The sequence below is a fragment of the Heliangelus exortis genome, chromosome 1 (assembly GCF_036169615.1).
Source record: "Heliangelus exortis chromosome 1, bHelExo1.hap1, whole genome shotgun sequence".
NCBI classification, from domain to species: domain Eukaryota; kingdom Metazoa; phylum Chordata; class Aves; order Apodiformes; family Trochilidae; genus Heliangelus; species Heliangelus exortis.
The window spans coordinates 92,879,018-92,898,744 of record NC_092422.1 but is presented as its reverse complement, the minus strand read 5'-3'; the positions used below and the strand labels follow the sequence as shown (position 1 = coordinate 92,898,744).

The following is a 19,727-nucleotide window of genomic DNA, read 5'->3' as shown; positions in this document are numbered from 1 at the left end:
GTGCTAGTTTTCTGCTGTGAGGTAGGGAAGGGGTAAGGCTTTTAACAGCAAGGTTTATTCTTGTGACTTCAGCCTTTTTCCTGCAAAGGTCATAAAAGCATCTATAAAATATTTTATGCTTGCAAAGACCCTAAAGCTGTCACATAATCATTGCCCACTTTTCACTCACTGACAGGGCAGCTGCTGTAGTTGTGGGAAAAGCACATGAAGAAAACTGTAGAATATTAAAAGGGAGTAAACTTCTAGCAGCAGAAATAGAATCTTGTTTTTTGTTTTTCTTTTTTTTTTCTTTTTTTTTTTTTTAATGTAATTACAGTGACTGAGTAGTATTCTTTTACATGTGCAACATCACAGTAATGACATTCTGCTGTGCACTTCCCACTATAACTGGTTATGATGGTTATTTTCTCCTGTAGAGGTTTAAGCCTGGCTGATGAGAAAGGACCACAGGTCCACTGACTCCCTTTCCCCATTACAGGATGGTGAGGAGGAAATCCATGTAGAATGTTGTGGGTCAAGACAAGGGCTATGAGATTTTCACTGATTATGCTCATGGGCTAAACAGACTCAGCTTGGGGAAAAGATCAGTTTAATTCATCATTAGTCAAATCAAAATAGGGCAAAGAGAAAACACAAACCAGAGCTTAAATACTTTTCCCCATCCCCCCCCTTTTTTCTGAGCCCAAAATGCTTTGTTCTCGGTATTTCTGCCTCTTTTCCCCAGCGGCACAACAGGGAGTGGGGTTTACAGCCTGGATGTCACGGGTTGTTTTCTGCTGCTCCTTCCTCTTCAGGGACAAGTATTCCTCACAGTCTTTCCCTATTTCAACATGAGGTCCCTCCCATGGGAAAAAACCCTTCACAAACCTCTCCAACACAAGTCCCTCCTGCAAGACAATCCCTCAGGAGCAAACTGCTTTGGTGCGGGCAGACCACAGAGCCAGGGACTGCTTCAGGAACAGCCCCTCCATGGCTGCAGATCCACATCATCTGCTCCATGATCCTCCCCAGGCTGCAGGTCCACAACCCCTGCTCTGCCGTGATCCTTCAGGGGCTGCTCCACTGTGAGTCTTCATGGAGTGCTGGGGTCAGGCTGCCTTCTCACCATGGGATGCAGAGGAAAATCTCTTCAGGCACTTTCTTCCAGTCTCTCCTCACCCATCTTGTTCTCTCTGCTCTGGTATTGCTCTCCTCTGGTGTTGTTCTCTCTTCTGGTGGTACTCTCTCTCTCCATGTGTTGCTTTCTCCCACCTCCCCATCTTCCCTGCCCTGCTCTTAATCACCACGTATCTCCCCTTCTTGAATATGATAATCTCAGAGGCAAAATGTTTTTTTCACTGTCTGCCCAAGGCAGGCCAGGCATTTTGGAGCAGGGAATGCTAATCGGAGCTACTTACATGAGACGCCTCCCTAGAATAGCCCTTCCCTGCTACCAAAAATGGCACCACATCAACCCAGAACATCTCCTGAGCATTGCTCTGAGTTCCCTTTGTCAGAAAGAAGTCCCTATGCTAAAAGCAACACTAAGTTTGTCCTGGTCAGGTATTTTAGTCTGGTACTCTCTTCCATTTTCCAGACATTCTTCAAACACACAGACATCCCTATTCTAAGGAGGTATCAATCCAGTAAATGCTACTTACACCAACAGACTGTCAGCAGACTACCAGTAAAAATGACAGAATTATAACTAATATCTGTCCTCAATATCAGTTTAACCCTTGATTAATACTTATTGAAACATACCATCAGAGCAAGTTTTGTGTGGACGGATCTCCACACCTTAATATGGACATTTCCTAAAATCATGGAAAGATCATTTCAGGTGGATCTGAGGGGACAGCTGAAATATAAGAAAGTAAAGTCTAATCCATTGCTACAGTATGTAAGGCTAACTCCAAGTTTGTGTAAACCATGTGAACAAAATGAAACTGTTATTCCAGTGACTATGCACACAGGAAAAAATAGACTGTTCACACTAGCTTCTCCTCATCTTGATCATAAGTGATAGAGGTTTGTGTTTTGATAAAACCACGGAATTCTTTTGGTTGGAAAAGACCTTCAAGACCTTCAAGTCTAACCATTAACCCAGCACTGCCAGTTCCACCACTAAACCATGTCCCTTAGCACCACATCTACACATCTTTTGGACACCAAAATAAATAACTCATAAATTTTGATAGAGAGACAGATCAAATGAGTCTTGATACATTTACCTGTGTATTCTGCTGTTACTGGTCTGTGTTCTGTTTTCATAGACAGAAGGAGAAAATAAGAAAGATGGCCTCTAGCCCATGGAAAAATGTTGGAATAAACATGTTCCATCTACCTTTACTGGGTAGTTTCTCCCTCAGCATATCCATGTTGTGTCCATGGAAGAAAGTTTGACTTTTGAGACTGAGACAGATTCACATGTTCAAGTTTCACTAGTGACTTACAGTGCTTTAATGAAAAAAAAAAATACAGAAGTTCAGTGCTGGAATTTTGTAAGAGTTTGCAGATCCACATCTCAAAAAAAAACTGGTGTGAACTTGTGCCTGGACCAGAGTGGGCTGTTTAAGGCTGTGCTGCTAGCTGTGTTTAAAGTGAGTTGTCCCCTGTACAAGATGTGGCAGGTCAGAATTTTCAGAGTGTGTTTGCTTCCAGGCAGTAGATAATCTCATCTGTGTAAGCCTCAGGGAGGTCAGAAGCTGATTTAACAGCCTTATCTTTCTGGAAAATAAACCTTATTCTCAAAGGTATAATATAAGCGCTCACGTAGCTAATGAGCTATTGAACCTTTTCTCAGAAATCATGACTGTGATCCTGCCTCACCTTGCAAGAGCTGAAAATGGCCTCCAAGTGCTAGGAGTTCAGCAGCCATAAAATCAGTTGAGTCCTAGCTGCAGCCTCTACCCCATATAACATGAGATATTACTTCCCATTAGGTGGTGAGCTTTTATGGGTCTCAAGCTGTCTCTTGGGTTTGTTTGAGCAGTGACAATGTTCTTCTCATATAGTGTATGTTACCTGATACAGCTCTTTTCCTTCTCTGGGCCTCCTTTTATGGCCCTCCTCTTCCCAGTTAAGTATCTTCAGAATGAGGTCCCCCACAAGAAGGAGGAAAGTAGAAGACAAGTGCTTGCAGGAATTTAGTAGCTGTCTTTACATCACCTCACCCCTGCCCTTCACATCATCACTCTGGTAAAGCTGAATGTAGGTTCCTCTCAGACTTCTCCTCCTCTGAACTGCTTCTCACAGCCTTCCTCCCAGCCCATCACTTATTTTTCAATATCTACCAAAATAATATCCAAATCTGTGGTCGTTAGTTATGTTTCCTTTTTGCTGGTGCTCTCATTCCTTCCTGCCAGTGTTGTGGTCGTTATTTTCAACATCAGCCATTTAGCTTCCCTCTGTGCAACAGCTTGCTTTTCATCCTTACTTTTATTCATTCTCCGTGAGGAGTATTCTCAAGTCTGTTCTTTTACACTTATTTACTTTCCTTGCCAACATTTTCCTTCTAAATCACTTTATTACAGTTTTCAGCCCATCCAAATCAATATTAATCAGCACATTGGATCTTACATTGTATATTTTATTCTTGCATAAAATTGAGTTTTCTCTACTAAAAAGCCTGACCAAAATTGACCAAATAGAGGATTCCATCCCATACATAGAGGTGATGATCCCATACATCTCATACTCAGTATAAATATGAGGGATCATGATAGTCAAACCCCTTCCCTTCCTCCTCTTCTTCACCTGTCCCTATTTGGTTCAGCATCCTGGGAGGATTCCACCCATTCCTCTGCCTGTGATCCTGATCTGTGCCAGCCCTTATCTGTGTGTTCCTGCCTCCAGTTCCCAACTGCTGCCGACTCCAGGAGTCCAGCCTGGACTTTCCCAGGGCTGCCCTGCAGCCTCGGTGGTGACGTGAGAGCTATTGGGGGAAGGAATGTGGTATCAATTTTCCTGTATATTTGTATATATTTAGTAATTTTTCCTTTTTATCATTGCTGTTTCATTAAAGCTGTGTAGTTTAGTTTCCAACCCATAAGACTCTCTTCCTTATTCTCTCTCCTTTCTTTATCAGGGAGGGGAAGGGGATTAATAGAGAGCATCTGTCATTCGGTTTAATTGCCAGGCCAGTGTTCAACAGAGGTACAGGAAAACTGGGGAAGGACTTTTTACAGGGCCATGGAACAATAGGACAAGGGGTTTTAAGCTGAAAGGGGTTAGATTTAGATTAGATAGTAAGATGGAATTCTTTAGTGTGAGGGTACTAAGAAACTGAAACAAGTTGCCCAAAGCAGCTGTGGCTGCTCCCTTCCTGGAAGTCAATGCTGGATGGAGTTTTGAGCAGCCTGGTCTATGGTGACCCCACCTATGGCAGAGGGATTGGGACTAGATGATCTTTACAGTCCCTTACAACCATTCTATGGTTCTATGACTTCATTAAATGAGTTCCTCACCTGGTTCTGCATGGAGCCACACAGTTAATTTGGGTTCTGTCTCAGGTGAAGAGGGCACTCTCTGGTTCAAACTGACTTCAGCAATACCCGCCAGCACTTGTGAACCCACCACCCAACATAGAAAAGAAAACTGCAGTAATCAGTTGTTTTGTTCCCTGCAACCATCAGTAATTGTCTCTCATGAGAAGCTTGTTTGGTTTTGCTAGGTGACAAGGAAGCAAATGCAATGATTTGGTCTCAGATTAAAACTAAATGACTGTTGTCAGATAAAGAATATCTTTGGACAACTAGAAGGCACCTGAGGTGGGAATATGTAGCATAGAGCACATAACAGCTAAATGTCTGCTCACATCACAGTATTCCTTTGGATGCTGGACTAAAATTTTTTGGTCTGAGCTGGTAATCAAAAACTAAATTACTACATCTCCATTGGTGCTGCACTCAGCCACTGTTTTTCATGCTTAATTGCCTCAGGCTTTCACACAAAAGTGCCAAGTTTACATAAAAAAAAATAAAGTTTAATGCTGTGTCAAAATTGATAGCATCAAAATTGATAGCACTGAGAGATTTCAAAGATATTGCGGTTTCTTTCTTATCACCAATACACTGATTATTTTTTTTAGAAATGTTTATTAATAGTAACTTTAAAATTACTGCAGCAGCCCTATTCACATGCTACATTTGCAGATGTGTTTGTATTTTTACATCTTGTTTCCAGGGGCTTGTGCTAGAATGACACTGGGATCAGATGGCATTCTTATTTGATATTATTTTAAAAATCAATTACATATATAAATAGATAAAATATAAATATAAAAGTAATTTTATAACCTTTAGGGAGAAGAAAGACAATCTAGGACAATCTAGTATGTAACTGTGAATTAAAAAAACTGTCAGATTTCAAGGGGAAATAATTTCAGATGTTGATAAAGCTGCTAGCTTCTAATTTAGTTATAACTTAGCCAATATCAGACATAATTCCCTTGCTTAAGAAGTTATTAAAATTTTAATAAAACCAAGGAGCTGTTAAGACGAAAGTGTATTAAGATGATATAAAAGTTGTGTATATATGTCATTAATCTTAAAACAGACAAGATGTTCATTAGAATGACTTAATTGTACTTTTCCAAATATGAACATTCTTATATTAATTTGGAATGCATTTGCAATTCTGAATACAATATGTTTCAAATGCTTAGTACCAATGGAAGTCTGAATGTATATGAATTATTCCTATATGTTACACACTACTTGTTTTGTATATTACCAGTTCTGATACATGAGATCTGCAGCAAATCCCAGCTCTGTGTAGTTTTCTTTGGTAATGTGTGTAATGTAATCTAACCTAATCTCTACACTTTCAGTAAATAAGGCAGAATGAGCTCAAGGAGACAAGCTTATGTAGGAGTCAAGTGTTTAAGATAGAAACTTAACAAAATTAAGCTCAAAGGAAATTTTTCAGATTTCTTGAGCTTGTATTTAGGGGGCTGGTGTTTGGTTTTTGGTGGTGGATGGTTGGGTTTGTGCAGTTTTTTTGCTTTATTTTCATTCTCCATCTAACAAAGCAGGATATGATTGAGCTATAGTTCCTATCTGCTTCCTATCTAAATATAAGCTACCACTTTATAGAGTCATTTATAGCTATGAGGTACACTCAGTTGGAACCTGGTTTCTTTTATTTCCAAGTTGATTTAGCCCTCAACAAAACATTCTAGAATGATTTCAGATCATTTTCTAAAAAACTGTTAGAGAATGCACTCTTCATCTGCGAACAATCAAACGGAGTTTTTCTGTTAAGCCCTTGAGTATCTATGTGTATATTGCTATTTATTCTAGTTAATTTGCCAGTGTAGTAGTCAATATGCTCCTGGGTTGCTTTGAGAATGTGCAGAGTATTTGCACACTGTGCCTGGTGTATCCAACTGAAGAATCTGTTCTGGTCTGTCAGCACAGGGGTGCCCCAGAAGTAGATAGTATTTAGGGTAACTGTAGCTGAATGAGGCTTTTTGGTTAAACAAAGCATCACATATAAATGTTTTCAAAAATGTCTTTGGGTTTTCTTTCTTGTCAATTCTAGCGCAGCTTGAGAATAACATTAAGTTTTCCCAAGCAAAAGAAAAACCTTAAAAATATAAGCAGTGGTTAAATACATTTTATTTACCCAAAAATACAGAAGTAGGAGAAATGCATTGGGAAAGGTACAGTAAAGTAATTCCATGATTTAAGAATCTATTGAAATTCAGACCAAATGATCAGAGGCTCTGTCATCAGTAGCTTTACACAGGTGGACACAAAGTGTGTTGATGGGTCATGCATAGCCTGTATAAAACAGAACTATAAAAGTCAACACCTTCCTCTGACAACATAAACAGAAGCACCAAAGGCCGCATGAGTAGTGTTACTGAACTGAATTGTTCTGCTGCTGCAGAAGAAGCCCGATGTATGCTAGCAAGACTTTTTTTGAAAATGTTCTCAATAAAATTGATGGTAACTTTAACATTTTCTGTTTGAGTGTGCAGGTTCGGTGTAGTATGGATGGCCAAATGTAAGTATAAGCAGTTTGGGAGAGTGAAGGCCTGCTTTCATTAGTAATAATCTTTCAAAGAAGATGAGCAGTTAGCCTGCACTGAAATCCTTTTCAAACACAAACCAACATCAAATGGTTCAAAGAAAAGTAGGAGAGTTTTAAAATACTATGACAAACTGACTTCTCTACAACAGTATGATGTTGTATTATTATACATGACGCTCCAGTGTAGCTGGAAATCCTACAATAACTAGTACAAGGAAAGAGAATTTAGGGCTAAGAAAGCTACAGGTGAAATATACTACGTTTGCAACCCTCCTCCCTCACTGTGTTGATTTCACACTCCAGCACTTTGTTTTGGGATTTGACATTGGGATTTGGTCAATGGTTTGATACAGTAAAAGGAGTTTCATGCAAAAGTATGAATGGTGTCTCTGGACTGGCGTTGCTCATATTAATTATTTTAGATATAGTCTTTCCCTGCCTGATGTCACTTTGTTGCTGAGTTGCTTCAAGTATCTTTAGGCCTCATTCACCAGGTGCTCAGGGCATTATCCAGTGGTGAGTAAGGTGTGGGCATCCAACAGTGAGTAAGGTGTAGGCATCCCTACCACCACTGAGCTTACCCTCAGCTTCAGCAGGACAACAGTTATTTGCAATGATCACACCATTGCTACCCTCTCCAAGAAAAGATGCTTCTGATTTGGCCTTTTCTGTACATAGCCTACCTCCCCTTTCTCCAGGTCTGTGCTGGTTGTCTCTGGAGGTTGATGACAGCCCACCCAAGGGCCCTCTGGCTCTCCTCTCTTGTGATCAGGGTGCATGACAGGGACTTGGCCAGCTCAGGGGTCAGATCTGGTTTTATTTCTGCCAGTTATGCTGATACCCTAGCATACTCTCCTAGTACTCTCCTGGTGGTTAGTTGCTTGTGAGAGAAGAGAGAATCTAGAGAAATCTAGAGAAGAGAAACACCAGGCAGCTGTGCAGGCTCAAACCAGAGGGCAGACTCTCCCATCTCCAGCAGTGGCAAGCTGTGCATGTTTAGGAAACAGCATGAGTCTCAGGCATATCAGCATTACTACTAGAATATATATATATATATATATTTTTTTTTTTCCCCCTGAGTACTCAGTATCTGGTTGCCTGTAGGTCACTCAGCTCTAGAGCCAAAGGTGATGTCTGGGCATTTAGTAAGCTTCACTGGATTATTTTACAGGGATTTTTCCAGTTCCTTTTTGAACCTATGAAAGGCTGTTAGCTCCCTCAGTGCCCCACGGCAAGGAGTTTCAGAGTTTAACTGCACATCGTGTGAGGAACCACTTTACATCACTTGTAAATTTAGCCTTCCCTAGTTTCATTTCATGACCCTTAGTCCTTTTATTCAGAAAAGCAAGGAAACCTTATTCCTGATTCGCCTTCTCCACCACCCTGGCAATTTCACAGCCCTCTGTCTCAGCACCCTCATCTCTGCAGGCTGGCTCCATACACTTTCCTGTCATGCTTCAAGCTATTTTTACTGCCCTAGCCTCAACCTCCCCTATTCCTGAAAGATACAAGCAAAGCTCTCACAAATAACAGGCTGTCACATTTTCAGATATGCCTCTCAATTAGTATGTGCATACATTCTGCACATGCTGGGATCAAATGACCTTTGTAAAAGCAGCTTGCCAATACAGTTGCTTGCACATTTCCAGCATCACTCTCTGAATGTTATTTGGCTTTTTAATCCCATTCTCAAGGGCTACCCTTTTGGTGAGCTCCAGTCAAACAAATACTCAGCTGACTCTGATCTCAGTGTGGCAAACAGGCAGAATACAAATAAACCAAATCCAAACCTCAGCAGCAATACAAACTTTTGAACTTCCACTTTTACAAGTTCTGTATACATATATCTATATATAGTCTGTGCTTTGTGTTTTCTTGAGCGTATTTTCTTTCAATGAAGACTATGGCTACTGTCAAAAATAGAAGGAACATTCTCAGTAAATTGCTTCTGCAGTTTGCAAATGTCTTTGGATTCATTTCAGCATTTAATCACCCTCAAAAGCTGTTTTTTGCCTCATATGTTTCTGCATCCTTTAATCATAGAGGAATTAACTGCCAAATCCTGCTTTGTTTGGGGTTTTGTTTGTTTGTTTTTTCTTTTAAAGTATATTCATTTCATGTACTGAAAGAAAGAATGATAGGTTTGTGGGTTTTGGTTTTTTTTTTTTTTGATGAAGCTACCCACAATTCTTCACCCTAAATGAAGCTTAATTCTTACTCAGACTGGTTAAAGAGGATTGCTGCCCTCATCCCCATGTACCCTGTCTTCCCACACTCTGTGCCTCTTTTGAAAGAACTACCACTAGAGGAAACTTGTGCCTCCTTCCAGGTCCATCCATACTCACTTTTGAAGGATGAGTTCTGGTGGGGCTCTGTAATACAGGCAGATAGGGCCATAAAAAGAAACCTGCAGGTTTTTCAGAGACAGATTCAGTAGTGCTTTCCTCTGAAATGATCTTCTGCTATGGATTACCAGATAATGCACCTGGAACTACATTAGTTTGTTCAGGCTCATGGTTTATCTGAAAAATCATTTTCCAGTAATCTTATGTACACCATCTGGCTAAACATCCTGTTAGGAGCCAGCCTCTGAAAGGAGGAGGAAATACTCTCTTCCCCAAATGGTTGCTAAGCACCTCAAGTAGCAAAAACTACATAATTTACTCAGTCTGTGTTAATGTGGGTCCAGCAAGATCCCCTAGTCACCTCTGGGGTGTAATCATGCACCCAGGACTGTCAAATAAGTGACAAGAAATGTTTATTTCCCTCTGCTCCAATTGTCAAGCCAACCTATTTCTCTCTTTCTTTCCCCCTGTAGCAATTATTTAGTTAGTTATCTTCCATGAGCCCAGTTATCATAAAAGGGATCCTGTGCCAGTGACAGAACCAGTTTCATGCTGCGTGACACTCTCTTCCCAAATGCAAGGATTTTTTTAGCCACACAGGTGAACATAGATGGTCATTGGAGAGATGTGGCAGTGAAATGAGGCCATCTGGGATCCTAAAAACTGCTCTCCACCCAACCTCATCCAAACTCGGAGCTCACACAGCTCAGGTGTACCCCAGTGCCACCTCCTGTGCCCCATAACTGGTGGCAAGAAGTCCCAGCCTGCCCTCAGCATCATGAGGTGTCAGGAAGGCAGGGATAACTGGGGGGGCTGGAAAATACACCCCTCTCTTTCTTCTGAGGGGGAAAAGAAATTATTCCAAGTAGCATCCTTTAAAACACACTCAGAATACAATGAGGTAAATGAGTCCTACATTAAGATGTACCATCTAATCCAGCTTGGTCACTTGGGCTTCAAACCAGAGCTCCCTGCTGATAGGGAAGGGTTCATCACCTCTAAAAACAGCAAGCCTTGTGCTCCTCCTAAAATTAGATGTGTACCCTGGTTCCAAATTTAAGGTTCCTTCCTTACAGAGAGGGTCTGCCTCTAAAAAGGTCATTCCCACACATTCCCAGGACCCCACTGCCTGTTTCCAGGCTGGCAAATGTGTCAGTGAGGACTTGTAGGCAGTGTCCTACTTAAATTAATTCAGCTGAGATCTTACTCATTAAGCTCTGGGATGTTGCAGGTGCATTTATTAATGTGAGAGCCCCATTTTAAAATCCTGTGATCCTTTCTGATATATTAAGACACTTTTAATTTGCTCTCATCATCTCCTGCCTCTCTAGTAGTCATCAGATAACTCTGGGGTCCTAAATAAGCTACAGTGACTTGGGTGGAAAGCAAGTGACTTATTAATCTGATGCAAATGCCTGTTTAATTTTCAGGGATCTTGGCACTATTGTAAGAGCTGGAAGTCACGGACTATAAAGAAAAAAGGTAATTTCCTGTTTGTTTAATTGATCTTCTGTAACTTTTCTCCTGTCTGGTAAAGTAATAGAATAAGCAATGTAAAATCATTATTAGAAGTGCTAGTACAACATTTTATTAATCCAGCCTATTTAGATTTAATAAGACACACTTGACTTACGTTCTGGAAGCAAAATTGCCTGCTCTTTCCCTTTCTGCTTTTTAAATATATTTAGAAATATCTCTGACGTTATGACACATGAACATATTTCTTCATGTATTGTTATTAGGAAGTGATAATTCCCCCAAATATATGCTTTATAAGCCACAGTATGTTACTGCAAGACCTCTACCCACAGGAAACTTTTGACCTATGCAATGTCCAAAAATTCTTTTAAAGGCCCAACACCTTTCTCACTTCCCTACAGGTCAATTCCCCAGAAGTGGTGATGACTCAGGACCTGACCTTGTTCTCATTTAGGACTGAATCCTTCTTCTGTAATGGTAAGTCTTGTATAAAACAGAAAATATCAGTACTAGTGATTGTTCAAGAAAAATAAAGGCCATTTGTCACTTATCTTCAGTGAAGGAGTATTAAACCCAAAGCTGTGGTCAGATTCAATTCATGGGAGAGTTTTTTTCTCCACCCACATCTTCCCGGGTCATTTTTATTAGATACAGCTTCTTTTTTCTCCCTCCAGCCAACCCAAGTCACTCTTGCATATTATCACAGGTGTTTAACTTGGAAATGAACAAAGACACTTCTTAAATAGTGAATGAAAACAACATTTTCAAAGTGAGATACAACCACTGCAAATTATGCACAAGTCCTGTGTAAGATCTGGGTTACTTTATGGAAATCTTTTTGTGGTAAAGAAATTATTCTATTCCTGGTTTCATTTAATTTTACAATAATTGCTCTAAGTTCTACTTCCTTCACGGTAATATTAAGTGCAATCATATCCATTTAATTTGATAATTTATGTTCCACTGCAGTGATCAAAGCAGGCAACCCAATACTTTATGTTACCATTCATTACACCTTACTAAATCAAGCAACCAAATAAAAGCAATTAGTTTAAGCACACATTAAATGGTACATTTTACACTGCAAAGTGTTAAAAAGTGTTTTTTAAATCATGTTACTTTCAAATTAAAAAAATATTTACTTTGGTTTGTTTGTACTTGTTCTGTGCTTCACAGCCTGACTTAGGTTAGTAAGCTAAAACTGGAAGGAATACATATAATAAGCTTTAAAGAAAAACCAAAGAAAAAAGTGTTATTTCATAACAAATTTCCAAAGAGAGTTTATTTATATAGGTTGTGTTTAAATGCATTTCACTATGTGTCTTTTGGGGCTAGGACTTGCAAAGAACACCAAAACAAAACAAATACTGTCAGTGCAGTTTTGAAACACCTTTTAAACAACCAAAAGAAAATAGTCTGAAGCATTTTCAAGTACATCTTAAATAACAGCAAAGTCTCTCTGGAGACCTAGGATCTGACTGATGGACCAGAAGTGTTTGTTTATTTGCTTTTTAATGGGATCTGTTCAAGAATCATGGGCAGCTGCTGAGAGATGCTCCTGAGGATGGAGATTCTAGAGCAGTTCTGGAAACTGAGATCCTGCACTTGGGGCAGAACTGGGTTCTGGCCCAGCACCTGCAAGCCCTAGAAAGCCTGGGGAGAGCGCTTGCCTTCCTTTTCTTTTAGCAGTGTTGTAATTTATGAATCTACCCCAATTCTGGAAATACTAAAATGAACATGCTGCAAAACCATAGAACCCAACTTACTGACAATTTTTCCTTTCCTGAAACCTTGTTTTTCAATGAATAACTGAGTCATCCTCCCTTCCGTTCCTCCGTACAAGCTTCTCTTTTGTCTGTAGCTCTTACAAAATGAACCTCTGATTCTGTTTTATGCAACCAGTAGCCAGATGGTGACTGGACAAGAAGCAGCCTGATTTACCTTGGAGTACTACTGAACTTCCACAGATGCTACTGAAAGGGAATGTTCCCTTTTGAATGAGAACAATTTCTGGGTCTCACAATAAAATGGGAAAATTGCAGTAGACTGGTGTTTATACAGAATTTTTTTTTTTTCTTGAATGACTGAGCAAGGAAAACTCAATCTTTGGATGCATCTGTTAAACTCTGTCCCCTAGAGGGGTAAAATACTGGTGTGATTGCTCTAGGTGTTGGTGAAAGCTCACCAGGAGGATGGCTTATATTCCAAAAAGCTGTGCAGAGGTTACCTGCCAGAATTCTCAGCAGGTGGAAAATTCATCTTCTGTAAGGGAGATAGATGAGAAAGTCTTGATCATAGACCAAAATAAAGGCTGCAAGAGCATAAGGCTTGTCTTTCTAAGACCAGTTTTTGGTGGCAGAGAGGTCTGATATATAGGGAGGGAAAAGCTGAAGGACACAAGCAGCACATAGTGATGTGGATATGAAGTAGTCATGAATGAAAGAAACGGTGTAAGGGAAATGAGATTCTGGAGCTGCATCCCATCCCATCAGTCTCTCTCTTGTTCACAAATTAAAAGATAAGGTCTTAGAGGGGAGTGTAAAAAAAAAAAGCCACTCTCTCCCCTTCTACCACCTCACCTCCTCCCCTTCCTAAAAACAGTGCTGGGCAAGATAGGACTGAAGGAGGGAGGGAGCAGAAAAAAAGTGAGTGCTCAGAATTGCCGGCCACTCTTCAGGGAAAGAAAAGCTGGGTTTATGTGGTCTCATCATTCAGCTGCAAATGACAGGCAATGATTTCCAGGCTCTTGCTTCTCCTTTGGTGACTGTTTAAAAACTGTTTGTGTTGGTTTGGGGGTATTTTATTATACAGAGAATAGGTATACTTGACAAGCCTTAAATATGAATTGCTGCTGCGCGGCATGAAATATCTGATAGCAGAGACATTTTTAAACGGTGTTTTTGCTGTGATGCCTCTGCTTCTTCCTGCTAAGAAGTTTTCTGCTTTCAAGTTTGTTTATCATTATTACATCGTCTCGCCTGATGCATTCCACAGTTTGTAAATGTAACTTTCATTCTCCAGTTAATAGTGCTGAGGATTTAACAAATTGCCCTCAAGTCATGCTGCATTTTCTTTCTGCAGTGACTCCCCCTTTACACAGAAATAGTTTTGCAGTGAATACCTATGGAAGGTGAACCTGAGCACATCTTGCTAATGAGCTTAGGCCTGCTTATATTGTGTGCTGCACAGACAAGAATAAAGTAATTTTCTTTTTCTAGGTCCTAAATTCTGGATACCCATGCTGCCACAGTATTATTATTATAACATTCTGTTAAATTAATTTTACCAGTTTAATAGTTCCCCCTTAGGTAAATGCTATACTCAATCATGGAATGCATTTTGATTCTCTAATACAGTTCTGGGTATTTCTGCACTGCATTGCCACAGCTTAAATTGAGATGCTAGAATTTTCAAAGATTTTTCTTAGAAACTGAGGTTTTTAATCTTGTGAATATTGGTTAATTGAAGCTTAAGCTTGCAAAAAGATTAGAGATATTTAATTAAGGAAAATTATATATCATGCTGTAATATGGTAAATTAGATTAGACAAACTACACATCAAAATTACATTAATGACTGCATACATTTTCTTAATACTATAATCTTTAATCTTAGATCTCCAAAGATACTAATAATTCTCTAACCCATCACTGACTTTAACATCATTATTTAAAACTATAATAACTTCTAAAATTTTACCTTTAGCTTTAAGTTACAGGAACTAGCTATACATCACAAAAAGACAAGATTCAGATGATTCAAAACCTGAGATTTCACTTAAACTTCTGTGTTAATTAATTGCCCGTGTTGCATTCATGGTTAACTGGGACCAGCTCCAGTGGTTTCTTTCTTTGGTCTAGCTTAAAAGAGGCTGTTTTGTTCAAATTTAGCTTATTCACCTCTGGAGATGGGCTTGGCAGACTCAGGTAGCTGTTAGTGCCATGTAATCATTTCACATTGGCAGAAAATGCTGACTTGAAAGAAGTGTGCAGTGGTAACTAACAAACTGACAAAATAGGGGGAGTAAGATCTAAGGCAGAACCTTTGTTCAAGTAATAGCAGAACTTGAGACCAGCAATGATGCCTATCATTCTGAGTGGGGGATTCATTCTTTCATGCCTGGGAAGGGTAAGCCTGAAACAAGACAAGGAGTAGAGGACAGAGCATATGGGAGCACTATTTAGTTGCTGTTTCTCACAGCCTGAGACTAGCAAGGTCTGAATAAGTCAGAGTTCTTCACCTTTGGTCTTGGCTTCACAGACAAGCTTTGGAGAGAGGTGTCCATATTCCTTTTCCCCTCACCCACCTGCTTTTGTAGGGACATATCCAAGTTTCCTCACACCTTTGATGAACATGTGCCTTTTGGAAAAAGGTCTTGTCTTCAGGGTTTCCTTCCAGACCTCACTATATCTCACCAGAGAAGCAGCGAAATGATAGATGATAAGGGGCTTTTCCTGGCTAATTCACACCCATAGTCTCAGATTTATTTGCTTGAGAAATTATTAAATCTATTGTATCAGCCACATGCACAAGTCTCCAGAAGGCTGCATAGGAGCTAAAAATAGCCTGGAGTATTTGATTTAGATAATGAGTCTTTGGTTCAGCAGTTAAAGCCCAGCCCACGTTGCACAGGCTTTAAAGCAATGGCTGACAGGTGATGCTGAGCATCCTCAGCCCCCTATGAAAGCTGGATTCAAAGCCTTGACACTGGCTGCCCTCATCTTAATCCTAAAGTACAAGGATGCCTGGAGGCCTGCTGGGGAGCTTGTATTGCTACAGTGGGCTGGGGCTGCTCTGAAGAGTTGTGATTCCAAGGCTAAAATGCAGCATCTCGCTGTCACTGTCCTCCTCCTGAAAGCTATACCTTTAATCATATAATCACAGAATGGTTTGGGTTGGAAAGGACCTTAAAGATGATCTCATTCCAACCCCCCTGCATGGGCAGGAACATCTCCCACTAGACCAGGTTGTTCAAAGCCCCATCCAACCTGGTTCTGAAAACTTCCCGGGGGGGGGGGGGGGGAGACGGGACAGCCACAACTTCTTTGGACAACCTGGTCCAGCATCTTACCACCCTCACAGGAAATTATTTTTTTCCAAATGTCTAACCTAAATCTTCCCTCTTGATGTTTAAAACCATTTCCCCCTGTCCTCTCTCTACATACCCGTGTAGAAAGCCCTACCCCAGCCTTTTTGTAGGCCCCCTTCAGACATTGGAAAGTTGCTATAAGGTCACTTCAGAGCCATCTCTTCTCCAGGCTGAACAACCCCAACTTCCTCAGCCTGTCTCCACAGGGGAGATGCTCCAGCTTTCTGATAATTTTTGCTTTGCCTCAAAATATTATCTCACTTTAGAGGTTCAATTTGAAAGGATTTTTTTTCCCCAAAGTGTATTATGTCATGTTTAACCCATTTTGTCTGGGTACAGCGTATAAGAAGACAGATATTGACATGGCTTGGCCAAGGAACTGGAAAGGAGGATGTGGGACTGGCAAAATCAAGGGAGGAGGAACAACTGTGTTTGCAGGACGTTTTAGTACAAGAGGATTGGGTAGAAAAAGGGGAAAAATCTACTTTACTTGGGACAAAACCAAAGCATGAGAAAATTTAAAAGTGAAAAACAAAACCAAATGTTTCATGTTGTGAATGTTTCAACCATTGTGATTTGTCTATTTTCATCCCTCCTATGCAATTTTGTCACTCTGCTATGGAAGTGAAACCACAGAAAAGTTTTAATTCTCTTAATTATCTGCTGGGAAAAAAAAAAATAAAAAAGACTGGGTAAGGTGCAGCAAAGGAGCTTTGTAATCTTCCTCTTAAGAGAAAATGTGTAGCTTCAAAAAGATTACACACAGCAGTGGACAACATAAAACATCCTATTTGTGGCACAGCGTGTAATAGACCTCCTAATGCTGCTGAACACAAAAGCATTTAGTGCTCAGTTGCTTTATGATATCTTCTCAAGTTACTCAAGGGAATTATGTCTTTATACTGTATATTGCTGTCTTAGCATGTCATTTTAATGCTGAACTTCTCAATCATAATCAGACTCAGCCCTGTGCTTTAATGATTTCATCCAGAATGCTGATCCCCCAATACACCTGACTGAATGTTAAAATCAAAGAGAAAACTAAATGCATCCAGGGGAGACAAAGTCATAAGTTCTTCTGTCTCATGGAACTCACAGAGGACAGTCAATAAGTACTTTGGAACTGAGAATGTTCACACTTGCATTCTTTTATCTCTTTCAGGAACATTTTAATTGTACTAATTTATCAAAGGTATCTTCAATTTTACAAGAAGTTTTCTTTTCATCCATTTGTTAAACGAAAGATAATTGCAACTGGAAAGCAGAAAAATGAAAAGAACTTTAATTATGCTTTATAATAACAAATGTGTTCTAGTTCAGGTGAGCCAGACCAATTATATATGATTAGTGAATGGAAACAATTGATGCTTCTTCATTTTCATTTAGGACTGCTGACCTTCAATGGCGAATGTGCTACAATTTGTCTTCCCCTGGTGCTCAAGACAGAGCAAATACTTTAATTTATAGAGCCATTTGGAGAAATTATTTCAGTCTGATTAGCGACAAGTTTTAGTGAACTTGATCAGTATTTACTCCATTCTCCCAGAAAAGAAGAATGATTCTTTGTAGCTCTTTCTAAATTGCACATGGGTTGAATCTGCGACACAGCTATCAGGCTATTACTGTCCTTTTTTTCATTTCATATTTTGCATGTCTCCATTAAAAATGGACAAAAATCAATTGATATGCATGTTTAATTCTACTTAGAAATTAGATTAAGTTAAATAAACATGAGTGTTTATTTGAAGCTGTTGAAACGTTTACTAAAAATTTAAATCTGCAAAACTAGGGTCGTGTCCAAACTTTGCCAGTACTTGTCTCTAGAGTGAAGTTAACTATTACCTTACTACTCCAGCCAAGCCTTGAAGCTTCGTGCACCAGGCGCTGCACAACCCATGAGAGAGAAACAAAAGCATTTATCATCTAGTCACAGAAAAAGTAGATATGGCACAGAATGGAAGTTCAAAGACATTACTGAAATCAAATGGTGCTTCAGTCAGCTTGGCATGGATGTTAAACTCCTGAGACACCAACCAGTACCTGGTTCCACTGGACTTCATGGCCACAAAGGACGTGACTGGAGCTCCTCTGAACAAATGCTCAAAATGGCATCATGCAATGTGATGGCAGCATTGAAAAAGAACAGCCATGGCAGCTCTGCTGGCCTTAAGAAGTTACTGAGCATTTCCTTTCCAGAAAATGTTTGAAAAGACAAAGCGAAAAGGCCATTTTTTAAAAGGACGCGTGAGGTGATGAGGCTTTCAATTTCCTATGGCAATGTTGACATAATGTAAGTAAAATTAGAACTCTTATTAAAAAGTAAGCTGCCTTCAGTATATCCTTCATTTTCCTCTGTGACATGTGACTTCTGATGTTTACTTTTGCTTAGTGCTTCTGCATAGCTCTTTAATTTAATGCCTGAATCATTTGGGATGTTGTGCTTCAAAATGCCCTCTTTAGTAGAGACGTATAAAAGATGCACCATGCAAATGCAGATCACCAGAAGCTCTAGTTACTCAAATCCTTAGATTTCTGACCTTAGAAATGTTGGTAGAGAAAATGTTTATAGTCTTCAAATGGACTATACAAATGGTCCAAACCCACATAATTACTGTATCGCACTTCGTATTATATTTTTCTTCTAAATATTTTCTTCCCCCTTGAAAGTTCAGCCATGGCTTTGCTAGTATAGCTGGGGTCCTTCCCAGCATCAGCAAAAAGCTATTCTGCTGCTAATGTAATATTCTATAACTCCATTACTTTCAGACTGTGCCTTTGGAGAAACCTATGCAAACTCCCTCAAATCTAATGAGGCTGTACATCATGGGATTCACTTTGAAGGTAATAGGGTTGCACAAAGTGACCTGAGGGCATAATTTGGCTACTTATAATGATGATGGGTGAGAAGAAAGAAACCCCCGTGAGAATCCACAGAGAACCTGGAGGTTAGGACAGGAAAATGTTTTTTATTCTGGGTAAATCTGATACAGAATCAGGAGGGCACAGTAAGTATGGATCCCTGCAGTGACTCTTCATCACATCTTCTTTGGGCAAAGCTTCACTTTGAATCTGCTTACATTATCAGAAAATTAATGACAATTTAATTCATATTCAAATTAACTGCAGTAATTTTTATTAAGGAAAGAAACTCATTGGCAGGGTGCCTTATTGCTCAAACTTAAAGAAGGATGTGTTGGGAGGCACAGCAGAGATGGTCACACTATGAAATCACATGGAAGGGACTGTGCATTTAAGAGCTCTACTATTTTTCCCAGGAGCACAGGAGATGAAATCAAAGACACCACCTCTCCACAGCCTTCTGTGAGACCAAATGAGCTGGAAAGAGGAGAGAGATGAAAGGAAGAAAAATCCTGTAGGTTTTCCTGGCTTTTTCCCTGACATTCTTCAAAAGTGTTTGCACAGAAAAGTACCTTTTCATTCTAGATATCCTCAGTGTAGTAACATTACGCATTACTTTCTCAATTGCAACTGATAAAATGGTTTCTCCCATAATCAGCAAGTGCCATATTTTATCATCTGCAACTGGGAAGATAATAATTCATTTTTTCATAATAATAATGTTGGGATTTAAGAGAGATTAAAGGGTAACTGTCCCTTATGCCTGTTCACATTCACTTGCAAGTAGAATTAATCAAAGCTAAATTGTCTTCACAACTTTGAAGTACAAAGTGAGGATTCATGTTAATTCTGCACACAGAAAAGCATGAAAAGAATCCAGTGAAGATACAGGACAAATGGCAGATGAATAGCAAGGAAAGGCAAACAGATTTGTG

General features: G+C 39.7%; 1 protein-coding gene and 1 long non-coding RNA gene across 8 annotated transcripts in view; one reads left to right on the top strand and one right to left on the bottom strand.

Moving 5' to 3' along the window:
• Window positions 1-19,727, bottom strand: part of GRIK1 (glutamate ionotropic receptor kainate type subunit 1) — a 169,386-nt gene that overhangs the window by 113,959 nt on the left and 35,700 nt on the right. The gene's annotated exons all lie outside the window — the stretch shown is intronic.
• LOC139791940 (uncharacterized) lies at window positions 10,358-11,312 on the top strand. Its single transcript, XR_011724107.1, has 3 exons — window positions 10,358-10,610; window positions 10,796-10,847; window positions 11,246-11,312. It is a non-coding gene; the product is annotated as an uncharacterized lncRNA (long non-coding RNA).